This window comes from Apteryx mantelli, chromosome 11 (genome assembly GCF_036417845.1).
Source record: "Apteryx mantelli isolate bAptMan1 chromosome 11, bAptMan1.hap1, whole genome shotgun sequence".
Taxonomy (NCBI): Eukaryota; Metazoa; Chordata; class Aves; order Apterygiformes; family Apterygidae; genus Apteryx; species Apteryx mantelli.
This window is the reverse complement of record NC_089988.1, coordinates 24,109,748-24,123,865: the sequence shown is the minus strand read 5'-3', so window position 1 is coordinate 24,123,865 and position 14,118 is coordinate 24,109,748.

Below are 14,118 nucleotides of genomic sequence, written 5' to 3'. Positions count from 1 at the left end.
AGCACACGAACAGTTTGCCCAGAGAGGCTGTGGAGTCTCCTTCTCTGGAGATATTCAAAACCCACCTGGATGTGATCCTGTGCAACGTGCTCCAGGTGACTCTGCTTAAGCAGGGGATTTGGACTAGATGAGGAGGTGCCTTTCAACCTCAACCATTCTGTGCTTCTGTGAAGGACCAGAAGGGTCCTGAAAATTGCATCACTCCTGGAGCAGAGCAGGAACTGAGCGCAGTGCATTGATTGCTGTGAGCAAAGGAGTTGGCCAACAAGACACTGGAGACAAGAAGGTGTACCGCTATCAATCAGATGAGTTTTCCGAAGGAGGAAAAGGAAGTACAGGGGGCCTTGCATCTGGCCGTATATACATAGAAATGCCAGGACTAAGGAAGATGCAGAACAGATGCATGGACATCCATCCTGGGTACTAGTCTTTCCTTCTGCACAACAGGAAATTGTTCCCAAAAAAGAAGCAAAAGAAACCCCTCTCACCTCAAATTCTTCCTCCAGACCAGGGTTCCCCCCCAGCAGTCCCTTGAACAGGCCAAAGTTTGCTCCTCTCAAGTCCAGGGTCTGTACTCTACTACTGTCCTTCCTCACTCCCCTCAGGATCTGGGACTCCACTTTCTCATGGTCACTCTAGGCAAGGCTGACACTATCCTGTCCCTGATCACTTCCTCCTTATTTGCAATTTCCAGATCCAGGAAAGCATCACCCTTATCTGCCTTGTGCATCTCCATCTGGTCAGGCCTGTGTTCCAGGCTGCATTCACTTGTGTATATTTGGATTGCAGAGCCTCAGCTGTGGCACAGAGCACAGACCAGTCAAGGTGAAAGATGTTACCAAGGGCCGAGGACACCGTGTGTGCAATGGCCCCACTTCAGAGCAGAGCCATGCTGGCATGGATAGCAGGTGGCAATGTAATGGTGAAAGGAGGTTCCCACTGAGAGAGCAAAGCCTGCAGTGCCCAAGGCCAGGGAGAGACAGAGCTGGGCTGTGCAGAAATGGCAGGAGAGGGGTTTGCTGCCTGAACTGACTTTGTTGCATCTTGGTGCCTGTGACAGAGGTGAACCAATCTCCAGGAAGAACAATTGCCACTGAAACATTCCCTAGGCCTGGATGTCCTTTGATCCAACCAACCTGTGGACATCACTAGCACAGTCCCTGTTCACATGATCTGGGGGTGAGAAGTTCTTCATGGAGAGAAGAGAAAGAAGTGTTTGAGAGTGCAGAGACTAGAGCAGAGACCTTGGTGTGATGTGCCTCCCATCTATGCAAAACTGTTGGATATAGATGGGATGGACTTTGCCTAAAGCTAAATGGTGGGATTCAGTTGTTTGGGCCCTGGTAGGAAAACTGAGTGGCCCTGGGGTGCTTTGGCAGCAACCACTCCAAAAGGACATGCCTTTCCTGTAGGTCCCATGCTGTATTTGCTAGAGACCTGGGGTTGTGCTGGACACTCCAGGCATCGGCCATGGCCCTGCCTATGGCCTATCTTTATGTCACTGAATCCAGTGTCTGCACTGAATTGCATTCAGTGTTTGCATTGTACAGATCTGCTTGTGTCTCAGCTTCAGAGTGAGTGGAGCTCTAGCTGCAGTAGGCATCTAGGGTCATTTCAGATGGCCAAGGGAATTCCCCACCTGGCCCTCACCTCAGGCTCTAGAAGGTTGGGGGTGTCATAGTTGCTCCGTCAGAACAAGCAGACACTGGCACATGCCTTGGACCACCTCTCTCTCTTCAACTGTCACCAGGTGTTTGTGTGCAACCAGCTGACTCCCACCCTCCATCTCCAGTGATTACAAGGGGAGCTTAGACAAGGAGCTCCCATGCAGACCTCTATGTTGTGCTCACTTCAGGTTTGGCAAAGGGAATCTCACCTCCTGTGTGTTTGTGGAGTTCACGGGAGGGATCTGAATCCCACTCCAGCCCAGGGGTTTCTAACCTGGCATAAGGTGCGCAGACTGACTCATCTGAACCAACACCTGAACCATGGGTAAATGGACTCCCTTCTTGTACACTTCAAGGTGTCCTGCCTAGTGAAGGCATAGGAATAGGGGCTTCCAGAATGGGACATTTCCACCTTTCATAGATAACCATCCTCTGATGAGACAAATTGCAATGCTGGAATCAGTCTTCCTTCAGTGCTTTGAGAGGGACCATCAGTGATTATTTTAGTTTATTGGAGTGAACATTTCCCAGGGGGAGGGAGCACAAGGGACAGAGAAATTCATGAGCTCAGCTGGGCCTCTGCTCCTGAGCAGGCCAGGCTCCAGGGATGGAGGGAGGTCGTGGCAACCTGGCAGCACTGCCCAGAGACAGCTGTGTGCAGGAGCAGCTCCTCTGCAAAGAGCAGCAGGGCTCTGGGCACTGCCTGCTGCTGCTGACATGAGAGGAGACAAGGCAGAGAGAAGGGAAAGGCAGTGTGGAGTGGGAGGACAGAGGAGAGCTCCTTGTGGGGGAAATCTTCACAGCCCCTGACACGGTAAGTCTCTGGCCGTAGGGCAACGCTACTGAGGTTCCTGCAGGGGTCTTCTGAACCCATCCCATTGCATCACTGATAGGATTTTTAGTTTCTCTCTGCTGGCTTCTCCAGTGCAGAGGAGGGGGCAGACGTGCTTCAGAGCAGGGACTCTGTACCATACCATCTCAGGGACAGGGCATCCTGCTACCATCTCCCAGGGATCCTGCAGGGGTGTGAAGCTGAGGTGTGCACACAGGTCTGCCCAGTACTGTAACTCGGAGCAGTGTCCCTGTTCCCCAGGTTGCTGTGTTCCTGTCTAAGTGACTCTGACATCTGCTAGGGTCAGCACTCAGCCTGCTTGGGGAGCTCCCATGGGGCTGCTCTGTCAGGGCAGGTTCATTCTCCTGCTTACAGGGTGCTGTGTGGGTCAAGGCTGCTCATAGCTCCAGCTCATGCACAGGACATTTCCGAGGGGACTTTTCAAAAGGAAAGTGAAGGCAGGGATTTCCTGAAAGAGAAGCCGATTTCCTGAGATGGTGCTTTAAGTTTCCGACCACCTGGCAAGAGGAAAATGGAAAGGGAGCTGTCAGGCTTGGACAACAGACTGAGACTCATTAACAGTTTCCAGGAGCAGCCAATGTGTCAGCTAGGAACTTCTGAAAGTCCCTCCAGCCACCCCTTAGTCTACAGACAGCACCAGCTTCCCCTTTGCTGGCCTCATCTGGGTTTATGTGACCTGCTCCTTAGCACTTGCAACCATGGGGATGGCCCTGGGCAGTGCCCTGCTACTGGGAGGTTTCTGCAGGGCAGACCTGAGCTCCCTGAGGGAGGTGTCGGCACTGCAGGGCCTGACCATGACTTGCTCAACTCCATCCACCCATAAAGTTTCTGTTTGCACTTCCCTCTCATTGCCTGCCCATCTCCACTGCCTGGAGCTGTCCCTGCTGGCAGCTCTTTCTCTGCCCCAATGTCTTTTCCTGGTCAGTGCTCACAGACTCCCTCCCACCCTCTGTGTGCTCATTCCTGCCCTCCACAAACCTCCCACAGGCAGGGTCCTGTCCAGGGGCATCTCTGTGCTTACAGGTTCTAAGGAGGAGGTCAGGCAAACCCTCCCGAGGCCAAGAAGGTGATGGTGGTGCTGTCTGTAGGCTGAGGTGAGGATGAAGGGACTTGCTGAGGTTTCTCTCAGACCTTTTGAGGGTGTTCAGCTGCAGTTAAGACACCGGCCCTGTGTGTCCTGCATGGTGTTCCCTTCCTGGCAGTGAGAAGCCCCAATCCCCTTCCAACCTGTGAGGCTCCTGGCAATGCATTTCATGAGGTTGGGGAATGAGCTGACTCTCCTTTTAGGAGAGTCCATCTTTAGGACCCTTGACTGCTTCTTGGGGCTGTGCTGTCAAGCTGCAAGCTGCCCTCCAGAAAAGCACAGCTTCCCTGGAGCATTTCTGTAAGATCTGAGAGTCCCTGGTCTGGTCATGTGAGTCAGAAACCTTGTCACACTCTTCATCACTCTCTCCATGTCGGGGCTGAGAGCGAAGAATTTGGAAATCTTCACTGTGACACTGAACTCCTCCGCTCCCAGCTCAGTCCAGTTTCTTTCTTAGAGGAACTTGTGCGTGTGGTTGTCCTTCATCTGAGTGAGGTGCAAGTGCAGGACAGTGAGGGGCAAGACTCATGGACAGACGAGGTCCCGTGACCGCATACAAAGTCACAGCAAGTCCTTTTTTCCTCTTGGGATGCACAAGGGCTCATGCTGAGAGCAATTGAAATGCCAAAGATTTCTACCCCCTCAACAAATGCTCTCACGGTGAGAAGGAGGCATCTAAAATACAGATATATACATGTGTGCGTGTGCATGTGTGTGTGTGCGTATATATACACATATATATATATATGTATGTATGTATATCCTCAGACTCCTCCAGTGATCATTTTGCAGAGAAAAATGGGTTTCCAAATGTTGAACAGCCCTTCCACATATGCGGTGGACATAATCTGCTGTGGGATGTGTGCATCAGAGCTAGTCACTTCCCATTCCACCTGCAGTGCCTGCAGGAAGGGTGCAGATGGTAAACTGGTGTGAGGGTAGGGTCTATCTCATAGGGACAGAGACATCTAGAAAGGGTCAGGTCACCCCCTGCCTTCGCTTGACTCTTTCTCTGCCTTGCTGGAGTGGCAGCTGGTGTGGCTGATTCAGATACAGACACCTCTGTTCAAGAGGGCAAGGCTGGGGGAGATGAATCCTTCACAAGGGTCTTCTCTTTCAGACATAGCCGTATTCAGCTCTCATCATGGCAAACAGAGAAACTTCCCACTGGTACCTGGACCAAGTCCCCTACCCCCAGCTCCCAGCTCCCATCCCCAGGTATCCCACCACATAGCGGGGTCAGTTTGACACCTCCATTTACACCCCCAAGCAGAACAGGACTGACTCCTCTGGAGCCAATGGGCAGAGGCCCCTGCTCCGCATGGCACCCTCAGCCAGTGTAAAGAGAGCTGCAGAAAGGGAGCTGAGGGAAGGTAAAGGGCAGAGGAAAGGTGGGGATTTCTATGAGACACAGAGTGGGTTTGGCTCAGAGAAGCCTGCTCTAACTTGCCACTGTCTTTTCCTCCTTGGACAGTCCACAAAGCCACGAGGAAGCAAATGTCCAACAGCAGCTCCTCCAATGAGTTCCTCCTCCTGGCATTTGCGGACACACGGGAGCTGCAGCTCTTGCACTTCTCGCTCTTCCTGGGCATCTACCTGGCTGCCCTCCTGGGCAATGGCCTCATCATCACAGCCGTAGCCTGTGACCACCACCTCCACACCCCCATGTACTTCTTCCTCCTCAACCTCTCCCTCCTCGACCTTGGCACCATCTCCACCATTGTCCCCAAATCCATGGCCAATTCCCTGTGGGACACCAGGGCCATTTCCTACTCAGGATGTGCTGCACAGATATTTTCCTTCCTTTTTTTATTTGCAGCAGAATTTTATCTCCTCACTGTCATGGCCTATGACCGCTTTGTTGCCATCTGCAGACCCCTGCACTACGGGACCATCATGGGCAGCACAGCTTGTGTCAAAATGGCAGCAGCTGCCTGGGCCAGTGCTTTTCTCAATGCTCTCCTGCAAACTGGGAACACCTTTTCAATACCACTGTGCCAAGGCAACACAGTGGACCAGTTCTTCTGTGAAATCCCCCAGATCCTCAAGCTCTCCTGCTCAGACTCCTACCTCAGGGAAGTTGGACTTATTGTGGTTAGTGCCTGTTTAGCCTTCGGGTGTTTCGTTTTCATAGTGCTGTCCTACGTGCAGATCTTCACTGCTGTGCTGAGGATCCCCTCTGAGCAGGGCAGGCACAAAGCCTTTTCCACATGCCTCCCTCACCTGGCCGTGGTCTCCCTGTTCATCAGCACCTCATTTTTTGCATACCTGAAGCCCCCCTCCATGTCCTTACCATCACTGGATCTGGTGCTATCCGTTCTGTACGCGGTGGTGCCTCCAGCAGTGAACCCTCTCATCTACAGCATGAGGAACAAGGAGCTCAAGGAGGCACTGAAGAAACTGGTTCAGCTGGTGCTGTTTCAGCAGCAATAAGCTGCCCATCTCTCCTCACAGGTGATATCCAAGCGATCTCACATTTGTGGTTTGGGCATTCTATCTGGGATAAGTGTGTTTGTACACAAATGTCTGAATTCATCTCTCTTCTCCAGAGGCACAAAACCCGTTTATCTGACCCAGAGGCTTTGTGTAAATCTTCCGAGCTCTGTGTCAGAGCTGGCCTCCCTTACAGCATCTCCGTAATAAAAGGGGATCTCCTCAGCACAGTGCCTGAAGACTGGGCTCTTCTTCCCAAGCTGGAGCCAAGAATGCACTCAGGGAATTGTGCCTGAAAAGGCCCTTTTGCCGTGCCTGGGTTTTCCGTGGGCTAAGAAGGATGTGCTCATAGGATGATGTGTTAGGGAATGAGGGCTGGATTCAGCCTTCACTTGGGGGTGCCCAGTGGCCCTGGAGAGGGTGAGTGCTCAAGAGGTATCTGCTGGGGGCTGTCTCAAATATTAGAGGGCTGGTGACAGATGCCCATCCTTCTGGAAGGCAATATGGAGCCACCAGGTGAGCAGAGGGGATTTCCAGGGACAGCATGTTCCTGGGACGGGCAGTGAGTGGAGACTCCCAAAACTAAATGGAGTCACCCAAAGTCAAGGGCCAAACCAAGGAATGCACCAAATCAGGCTCTGCAATCTCAGGAGAGGCAGTGGGGACTCCTCAGGCACAGGGAAGGCAACCTCAAGGGTGGTTCATGTCACCAGCAATGAAAAGTCATAGCTGCATCTAATGGCACAGCTGACCCCATCCTGAGCCATTGGAAACGCCTTGTGATTGCTCTGAGCATCTTCCACAGCCACAGATGCCTGGGGAGGGAGTTGTCAGGTGCGGTGATGCTGGACCAGCCAGGTCTACCCTGACCAGCCCAGCCAGTGCGGAGTCACCCAGGGCCCCACAGCCCACTCGCCCTGCAGAGCAGCACCGGCAGCCCAGGGAACACAGTGGAGGGGTGCAGGAGTGGCTGGGCAGGCCAGCATGGACACACTGACCTGGGGAAAGGCTCTCTGGAGAACAGGGATGTCTCTGGAGAAGAGCAATGGTGCCATTGTGTGCTTGTGGGGAAGAATAAATGAAAACCTGTTTCTGTGTGTCAGCTCGGGGCAGAATGCTCTGTCACTGGAGCTGCCTGAGGAGCCCCGGGGCCAGGACTCGTGTGCCGTCCTGGGGAGAGGGGCTGCCCAGAGGGGCTGCAGGCAGGATGTCCTGGAGATGAGAGCAGTGGAGACATGGAGTGAGTGGCCTCCATTTCCTTGTGCCATTGCTGGCCCCCAGCCCTTGGGCTGATGGACTCACACCTCTCTCTGCCCCCCAGGACCTGCTGTGCCCTTCAGAGGGGCTGTGGCTGAGGAGCGAGTGCCTAGAGCTCTGCAGCCCCCTGCGACAGGCACTGCTGCGGGGTCACCCCCAGTGTGGGCTGCTCTGCTGTGTGGGCTGGGGAGAGGGCAGGGGAGGTGGGGAGAGCTGGGGAGGGTCTGGGCTGGGCTGGGAAGGGCCCAGGAGGGAAAAAATGCCAGCAGGCAGCTACTGTGTATGAATGGCAGTGTGGGAGCACACAACCATGTGCTTGGAGGGCAAATGCAGGTCTCCTGGGAAAGGCACCAGGACATGGCGGGTGCAGGAGAGAAGAGCCCAGGTTGTTCCCGGTGTTGCACGGACACACTGGGGAAGCTGCACCAGGGCCATCGTCCCAGACTAGCCCCTCACATCACCCCTTTCCCGTGCTGACTGCTCACCCCAGCTGTGGGGTTGTCCATGGCCACCTGCGTCCTCCTGTAGGTTTCTCTATCCCAGTGGAAGGGAAAAGGCCAGCCTTGCATGGCCTCTCTTCTGCACCAGATCCTGGCAGATCCAGGAGCATGGCTGTTTGCTGACCCCCACGTGGGGCACAGCCTGGGCTGCGTAGGTGCTCCCCAGACTCTGGGGGATTATTTAAGAGTCATTTAATAATAGCACAGCCCTCTCCATGTCTGAGGTCTCTGGTGTCAGCTCCTGCTCTGGTGCCACCTCAGCGCACTCCTGAAAGCCTCCAGAGCAGCCCTGGAGGGAGCTGGAGCTGACTTGGTCCCGGGGCAGTCTGGTGGCGGGAGGGTTTGACATGGGCACAGCAGCAGCAGTGCTGGGAGCAGGAGAAATTGGGGCGAAGACCCCTGCCCTTGGCTGCACGGCCGGGGCACTGGACGGGTGATACCTTTGTGGCCAGCCAGGCTCCAGGTTCTGGGTGGATGCCCACTCGAGGGTAGGAGCACTGGGATTTTCATGGGCTTCTGGGCAGCTGTGACTGTGGAGAAGGCAAGTGGACAGACCCAGGCACACACAATGGCAAAGGCCAGGGTGGAAAAGGCAGTGTGGGGCTGGTGAAGTCTCTTCTCCTCCTCCCCGTGGGGAAGAGAGTCCCCAGGCAATGGTGGCCACCACTTTGTCTGATGGGAGGGGAGCACAGGGCAGGGTGGAAGAGGCAGATGGAGCCTCTCAGGGTGCACAACAGGCTTTGCCAAAGGCCAGGGCTGACCCATGGACCATTGGATCTTCCTCATGACGCTCTCCCAGCCAGACTCATTCTGCCCTGCCCTACGTACACTCATCCCCCTACCAGCCGTGCCAGAGCAGAGGCTGAGGAGCAAGAATTTATGGAATTGCAGAGGAGTTTTGGTGGGAAAGGACCTCTGGAGGTCTCCAGTCCAAGCTCCCACACAAAGCAGGGCTGGTTGGAGACCTCCAGTTGTCTGGCCATCGCTGAACTGTGCCTGACCCCAGCTACCATCCCCAAATCTGCTCTGCTCTTCTCGTCTGGGCACTGTGGGACGGCACGTCTCAACGGTGGGTCCCTGCCCTGCCTGCCTTGCCGGCACCCTCAGCTCCCGGCTCCACTTCCCAAGTGGAGCAGTCGCGCTCTTGCTGCTCCCAACAACATCCTCTTTGTAGCAGGAACCCAGTCACAAATGGTTCATAAACAGTCGAGCTGTGACACAGAAAGACCTGTTGTCATAACCGGGCATCATCAAATCAGACCCCAAGTGACTGCTTTCGCTTCTTCATGCAGCTAAGACTCTGCTTGCAGTGTTCCCTGGCTGGAGGGTCCAAATCTGAAGCTCTCCTGACAACTTCAACTTGCCTGTCAGGCAAGAGTTGCTGCTATGGATATAGGGTCACCTTTTGCATTTACAGCCTTCTTTGGGATCTCCTTGGATGCCAGCTTCCCTTGCCAAGGCTTTCTTGGCTGTAGTTGGAGGCAAGTCCGAGGTAGAGATGGGGAGTCAGGTCAGCAGGAGGGGGACACGGATGAGTCAGGACCCAAGAGGTGCAGGGCCAGGCACAGCCATGTCCACAGTGTATCTCAGGCACGGTCCAAGGCCCCCAGCAGGGGCAAGAGGCCCCGCAATGAGGCCCATCACTCTCTGTCTGCCCTGCTCTTGTGCCCAGCACATCCCCCTCCCTGTCTGCCTGCAGCCCCTCCATGCCCACCCTGCTGCCCAGCACAGCATGAGAGCCCTGGACCTGCAGCCCCTCCAGCAGCTCCTGCTACCTCGGGGACAGAGCTGCCTGCCCTGAGCTGGTGAACAGAGAAACCTGCTTCTTGTTCTCATTTCCTATCTCTGAACGCTGCCCTGCTTCTCTCCGGAACATCCCTGCTCCCCAGAGAGCCTTTCCCCAGGTCAGTGTGTCCAGGCTGGCCTGTCCTGTGCTCCTCACAGGGTCCCAGGCTGGCGGTGCTGCTCTGCATATCGAGTGACCATGTGGTCATGAGGCCACAGGGTGACTCCTAACTCAGCTCTGGCCATACTGACCCAGCCAGACAGGGATCACCACCACTGATACTGCTGGCACCCGTCTCTGCTCATGGATGGTGCTCAGAGTGACCCCAGGGCATTTGCAATGACAGGAGATGTGTTTGGGCGTGCACTAGCTCCAGCCTGTGGTGTTTCACTGAGGGTGCAGGAATCACTCTCCCGTGCCCCTTCCCTGGGCCTCTTGGGTCCTCACTGCCTCTCCAGGGATTGCAGAGACCTCGTTTCCCCATGCCTACCTGGATTTAGTGCTCTACCTTCTGGTCACTCCACCACCGTGGACTGTCACTCATTTAAAGAGGCTCCACTCACTGCCCTTCTCAGGCACATGCTGTCCCTGGAGATCCCCTGAGCTCTCCCACTGGTTCACATTCCCCTCCAGAAGGATGGGCATCTCTCATCAGCACTGTCACCTGTGGGACAGCCTCGGGCAGAAAATTCAGAGACCATTCCCCATCTCCACTGGCACTGGTCACCAACAGATGAGCCCTGGATCCAGCCCTCAGTCCCTAACAGATCACATGGAGACTCTGAACTTGTCCCCTGGAGCCCATGGAGTTCACAAGCAGAGCAGTAGACCCTTTTGTGGTGCAATTTCTTTGGGCATATTTTTGACTCCATCTTCTGAAGAAAGGCCAGACTTGGAAAGGCCTTGAAAAGAGAAAGTCCTGCTGTTGTTGGTGGACGTGTCTCCAAGAAAGCTGCAGCCCCCACACAAAGGCTGCACAGGAAATGCCTGCTGTGGAAGTGGGGGAATGGTCCTGAGGAGCAGAAGGTCTCTTCCACAGGCTTTGACCAGAATCCCCTACCCTCCACTCCCACTTCGCTTTGGGTGTTGGAGCTCCGTAGAGGGAAGGGACCAGCCCACAGTGACAGCCAGCTATCACCCTCGCAGGAATGGGGTGTGAGATCACACCATGACCGTGGCCAGGGGAGCTGAGCTCTCCTAATGGACACGGGACCCATGGTCTCACCTGGCCTGTACTCATCTGAGCCTGACTCTGTGCCCCTGAGCTCCGTCAGTGTCAGTGCCAAAAGAGACACTGCAAAGGGAAACTCCGCTCATTGCACTGGGGGCATCCGAGGGAGCGGAGACTAGCAGGCTCTGAGGTTCCCCCATGTCTGCTGATGAAGGGGGAAGCCTAGCTTCCTGCTTCAACACGGCCTCTGGGTCAGATTCAAATGAGTAATTCCTGAAGAGACTTGACATGAACCTGAAATATTTTTTAAAGAAAAAAGAGAAAAACATAGAGAAATAAATGCACAGCACACAGCCTTGATGCCAGATACCCGGAGGAGTGGATGTACAATGGACAGTTATTGATGCTGACAATGTACCCATTGAACGAGTTTCTTCAGCGCATCTTTGAGCTCCTTGTTCCTCATGCTGTAGATGAGAGGGTTCAGTGTTGGAGGCACAACTGCATACAGAACAGCCACCACCAGATCCAGAGCTGGGGAGGAGATGGAGGCGGGCCTCAGGTAGCCAAAGATGACAGTGGTGAGAAACAGGGAGACCACGGCCAGGTGAGGAATACACGTGGAAAAGGCTTTGTGTCGTCCCTGCTCAGAGGGCATCCTCAGCACAGCAGTGAAGATCTGCACGTAGGACAGCACAATGAAAACGAAGCACCCAAAGAATAAACAGGCACTAACCACAGTAAGCCAAATTTCCCTGAGGTAGGAGTCTGAGCAGGAGAGCTTGAGGATCTGGGGAACTTCACAGAAGAACTGCTCCACAACATTGCCTTGGCAGAGTGGTATTGAAAATGTGTTAGCAGTGTGCAGGGCAGCATAGAGAAAACCACTGCCCCATGCAGCTGCTGCCATTTTGACACAGGCTCTGCTCCCCATGAGTGTACCGTAGTGCAGGGGTTTGCAGATGGCAACATAACGGTCATAGGCCATGACAGTGAGGAGATAATACTCTGCTGAGCATAAAAAAAAGAAGAAAAAGACCTGGGCAGCACATCCCAAGTAGGAAATGGCCTTCGTACTCCAGAGGGAATTGGCCATGGATTTGGGGACAGTGGTGGAGATGGAGCCAAGGTCCAGAACAGAGAGGTTGAGGAGGAAGAAGTACATGGGGGTGTGGAGGCGATGGTTGCAGGCTACAGCTGTGATGATGAGGCCGTTGCCCAGGAGGGCAGCCAGGTAGACGCCCAGGAAGAGCGAGAAGTGCAAGAGCTGCAGCTCCTGTGTGTCTGCGAATGTCAGGAGGAGGAACTCGTTGAGGGAGCTGCCGTTAGACATTTGCTCCTTCGAAGCACAAGGTGTCTGTCTAAGGAAGAAGAGATATTGACAAGTTAGGGCAGACATCTCTGAGCAAAGCTTTCTCATAACCTCCCCCAAACACACACATTACCTCTCCCCATCTCAGCAGCACCATCACTGAGCTCCATGGCTTGAGCTCCGGATTGTATTGGCTGAGTTTGCCATGAGGAGCAGGGGCCTCTGCCTGTGGGCTCCAGAGGAGTCAGCCCTGACCTACAGGACTGTGGACATGGGAACAGGGGTGACTATATTTTTATATTCCCAGTTCCAGTCACATTTCATCCACTCATAATGTTGAAGGCATTTTCAGCATCTTCACTACCACCTCTAAATAATGTGGGGTCATTAAGAGTTTTAAGGCTTCTTTTGTTTCCTTTAGCTGACCCTGTCACACCTGAGGAGCATGCCTGGAAGTAGAAATCCTCAGCACTGCTGCTGCACTCAGAGTGAGCAGCTGTGATTCTGGAGAGGCAAAAGGATTCACTCTGGCTTGAGTGCAGAGGGAGCAGAGCCAGCCTGTCCATCTGCCTTCTTCCCAGATGCCCTGTGCTCGCACCTCGGAGGTGGAGGACAGTTGCACTCGTGTTACCCAAAAAAGAAACAACACCGCGGAGAGCAGAGGAATGCACTTGCAAAGTGCCCATCAGCACTCTTTCTGAGGGTTCTTTGAGGCAGGTCTCAGCCCTCCCCTTCTAGTCAGCAACACATCGGGCTCCTTCCAGCTGCCCACATCCAGACTCCCAGCCGCATGTCGGTGGCCTCAGTATGTATGTGGCTTCTGCCTGGGGCACCTAGATAACACGCAGCTGCAATGGGAGAGCTGTGTCCTTGTGGAGGGCAGCTTGCAGCCCAGCCAGACACCCCAGGGAAATGGCGGAATGTCCTAAGGATGGGGTGTCCTGAAGGGAGAGTTGGCTCATTGCCAGACCCCACACTGCATTGCCCAGAGATCCACAGGTGAGATGGGCACTTCACTGTCAAGGACACGACTTCATGGTAGGACCTGCAGGGTCTCAGTGTCTGAACTGCATCAGAAACCCCCCTGCCCAGAGAATCCAAGGGGAAGGACGAGGGCAGCATGGGCAGGCAGGAAACATGGAGCAATACCATGATATTTTTGCAGAGGGAGGCAGGGCCAGGGAGGGACAGAGGGGCACTCACGAGTGTCTCCTCTCCTGCATGTCCAGCTGCTGAGGAAACGACTCCTGCCCTGCACCCCCCAGCCTTGAGAGCAGAGGGCTGTGCTGGCTGGGGGAGGAGAGGAGGCCTTGGAGTTGACAGTTTCCTCTCACACTTGGAGCAGGACTCTGCTGTCTGGAGCCGTCCCTGCGGGGACCTGTTTCTCTGTCCCCACGTCTCTCCCCTCTCAGTGCTCACACACACCATCCCACCTGCTGTGAGCTCAGCTCTGCCCTGCAGAAACCTCCCGGGGGCAGGACACTGCCCAGGGCACCTCCGTGTTTGCAGGTGCTATGGAGTAGGTGAGAGAAACCTTGCTGAGGCTGGAAAGGTGATGCTGGTTCTGTCCTTAGGCTGAGGGGTGGATGAAGGCATTTGCTGAGTCCCTCCCGGAACTGCTCCTCTCTCAGTGTCACTGTCTCAGTCCCCTGTCTAAACCTGACAGATCCAATTCCATCTCACCCTGCCCAAAGAGAATCAAACTGAAAGCACAGACTCATGACAGCTCCTTCCTTTTCATGTATCCCCTGCCCTGACCTTCCTTTTGGAAAGTCTCCTTCAGAAATGTCCTGGGAGTGAGCTGGAGCTGTGAGCAGCCCTGACCCACGCAGCACCCTCTCAAAGGGAGAATGAACCTGCCCCACCAGGGATCACTCCTTCCACCCCGAGTTTCTCCCCACAGCACTGCGGGGAACTCCCCGGGCAGGCTGAGTGCTGACCCTCGCAGGCAGCAGAGTCACTGTCCCAGGCACACAGCACCCTGGGGGGCAGGAACACTGCTCCGAATTACAGCCCTGGACAGACCTGTGTGCACACCCCGGCTGCACACCCCTG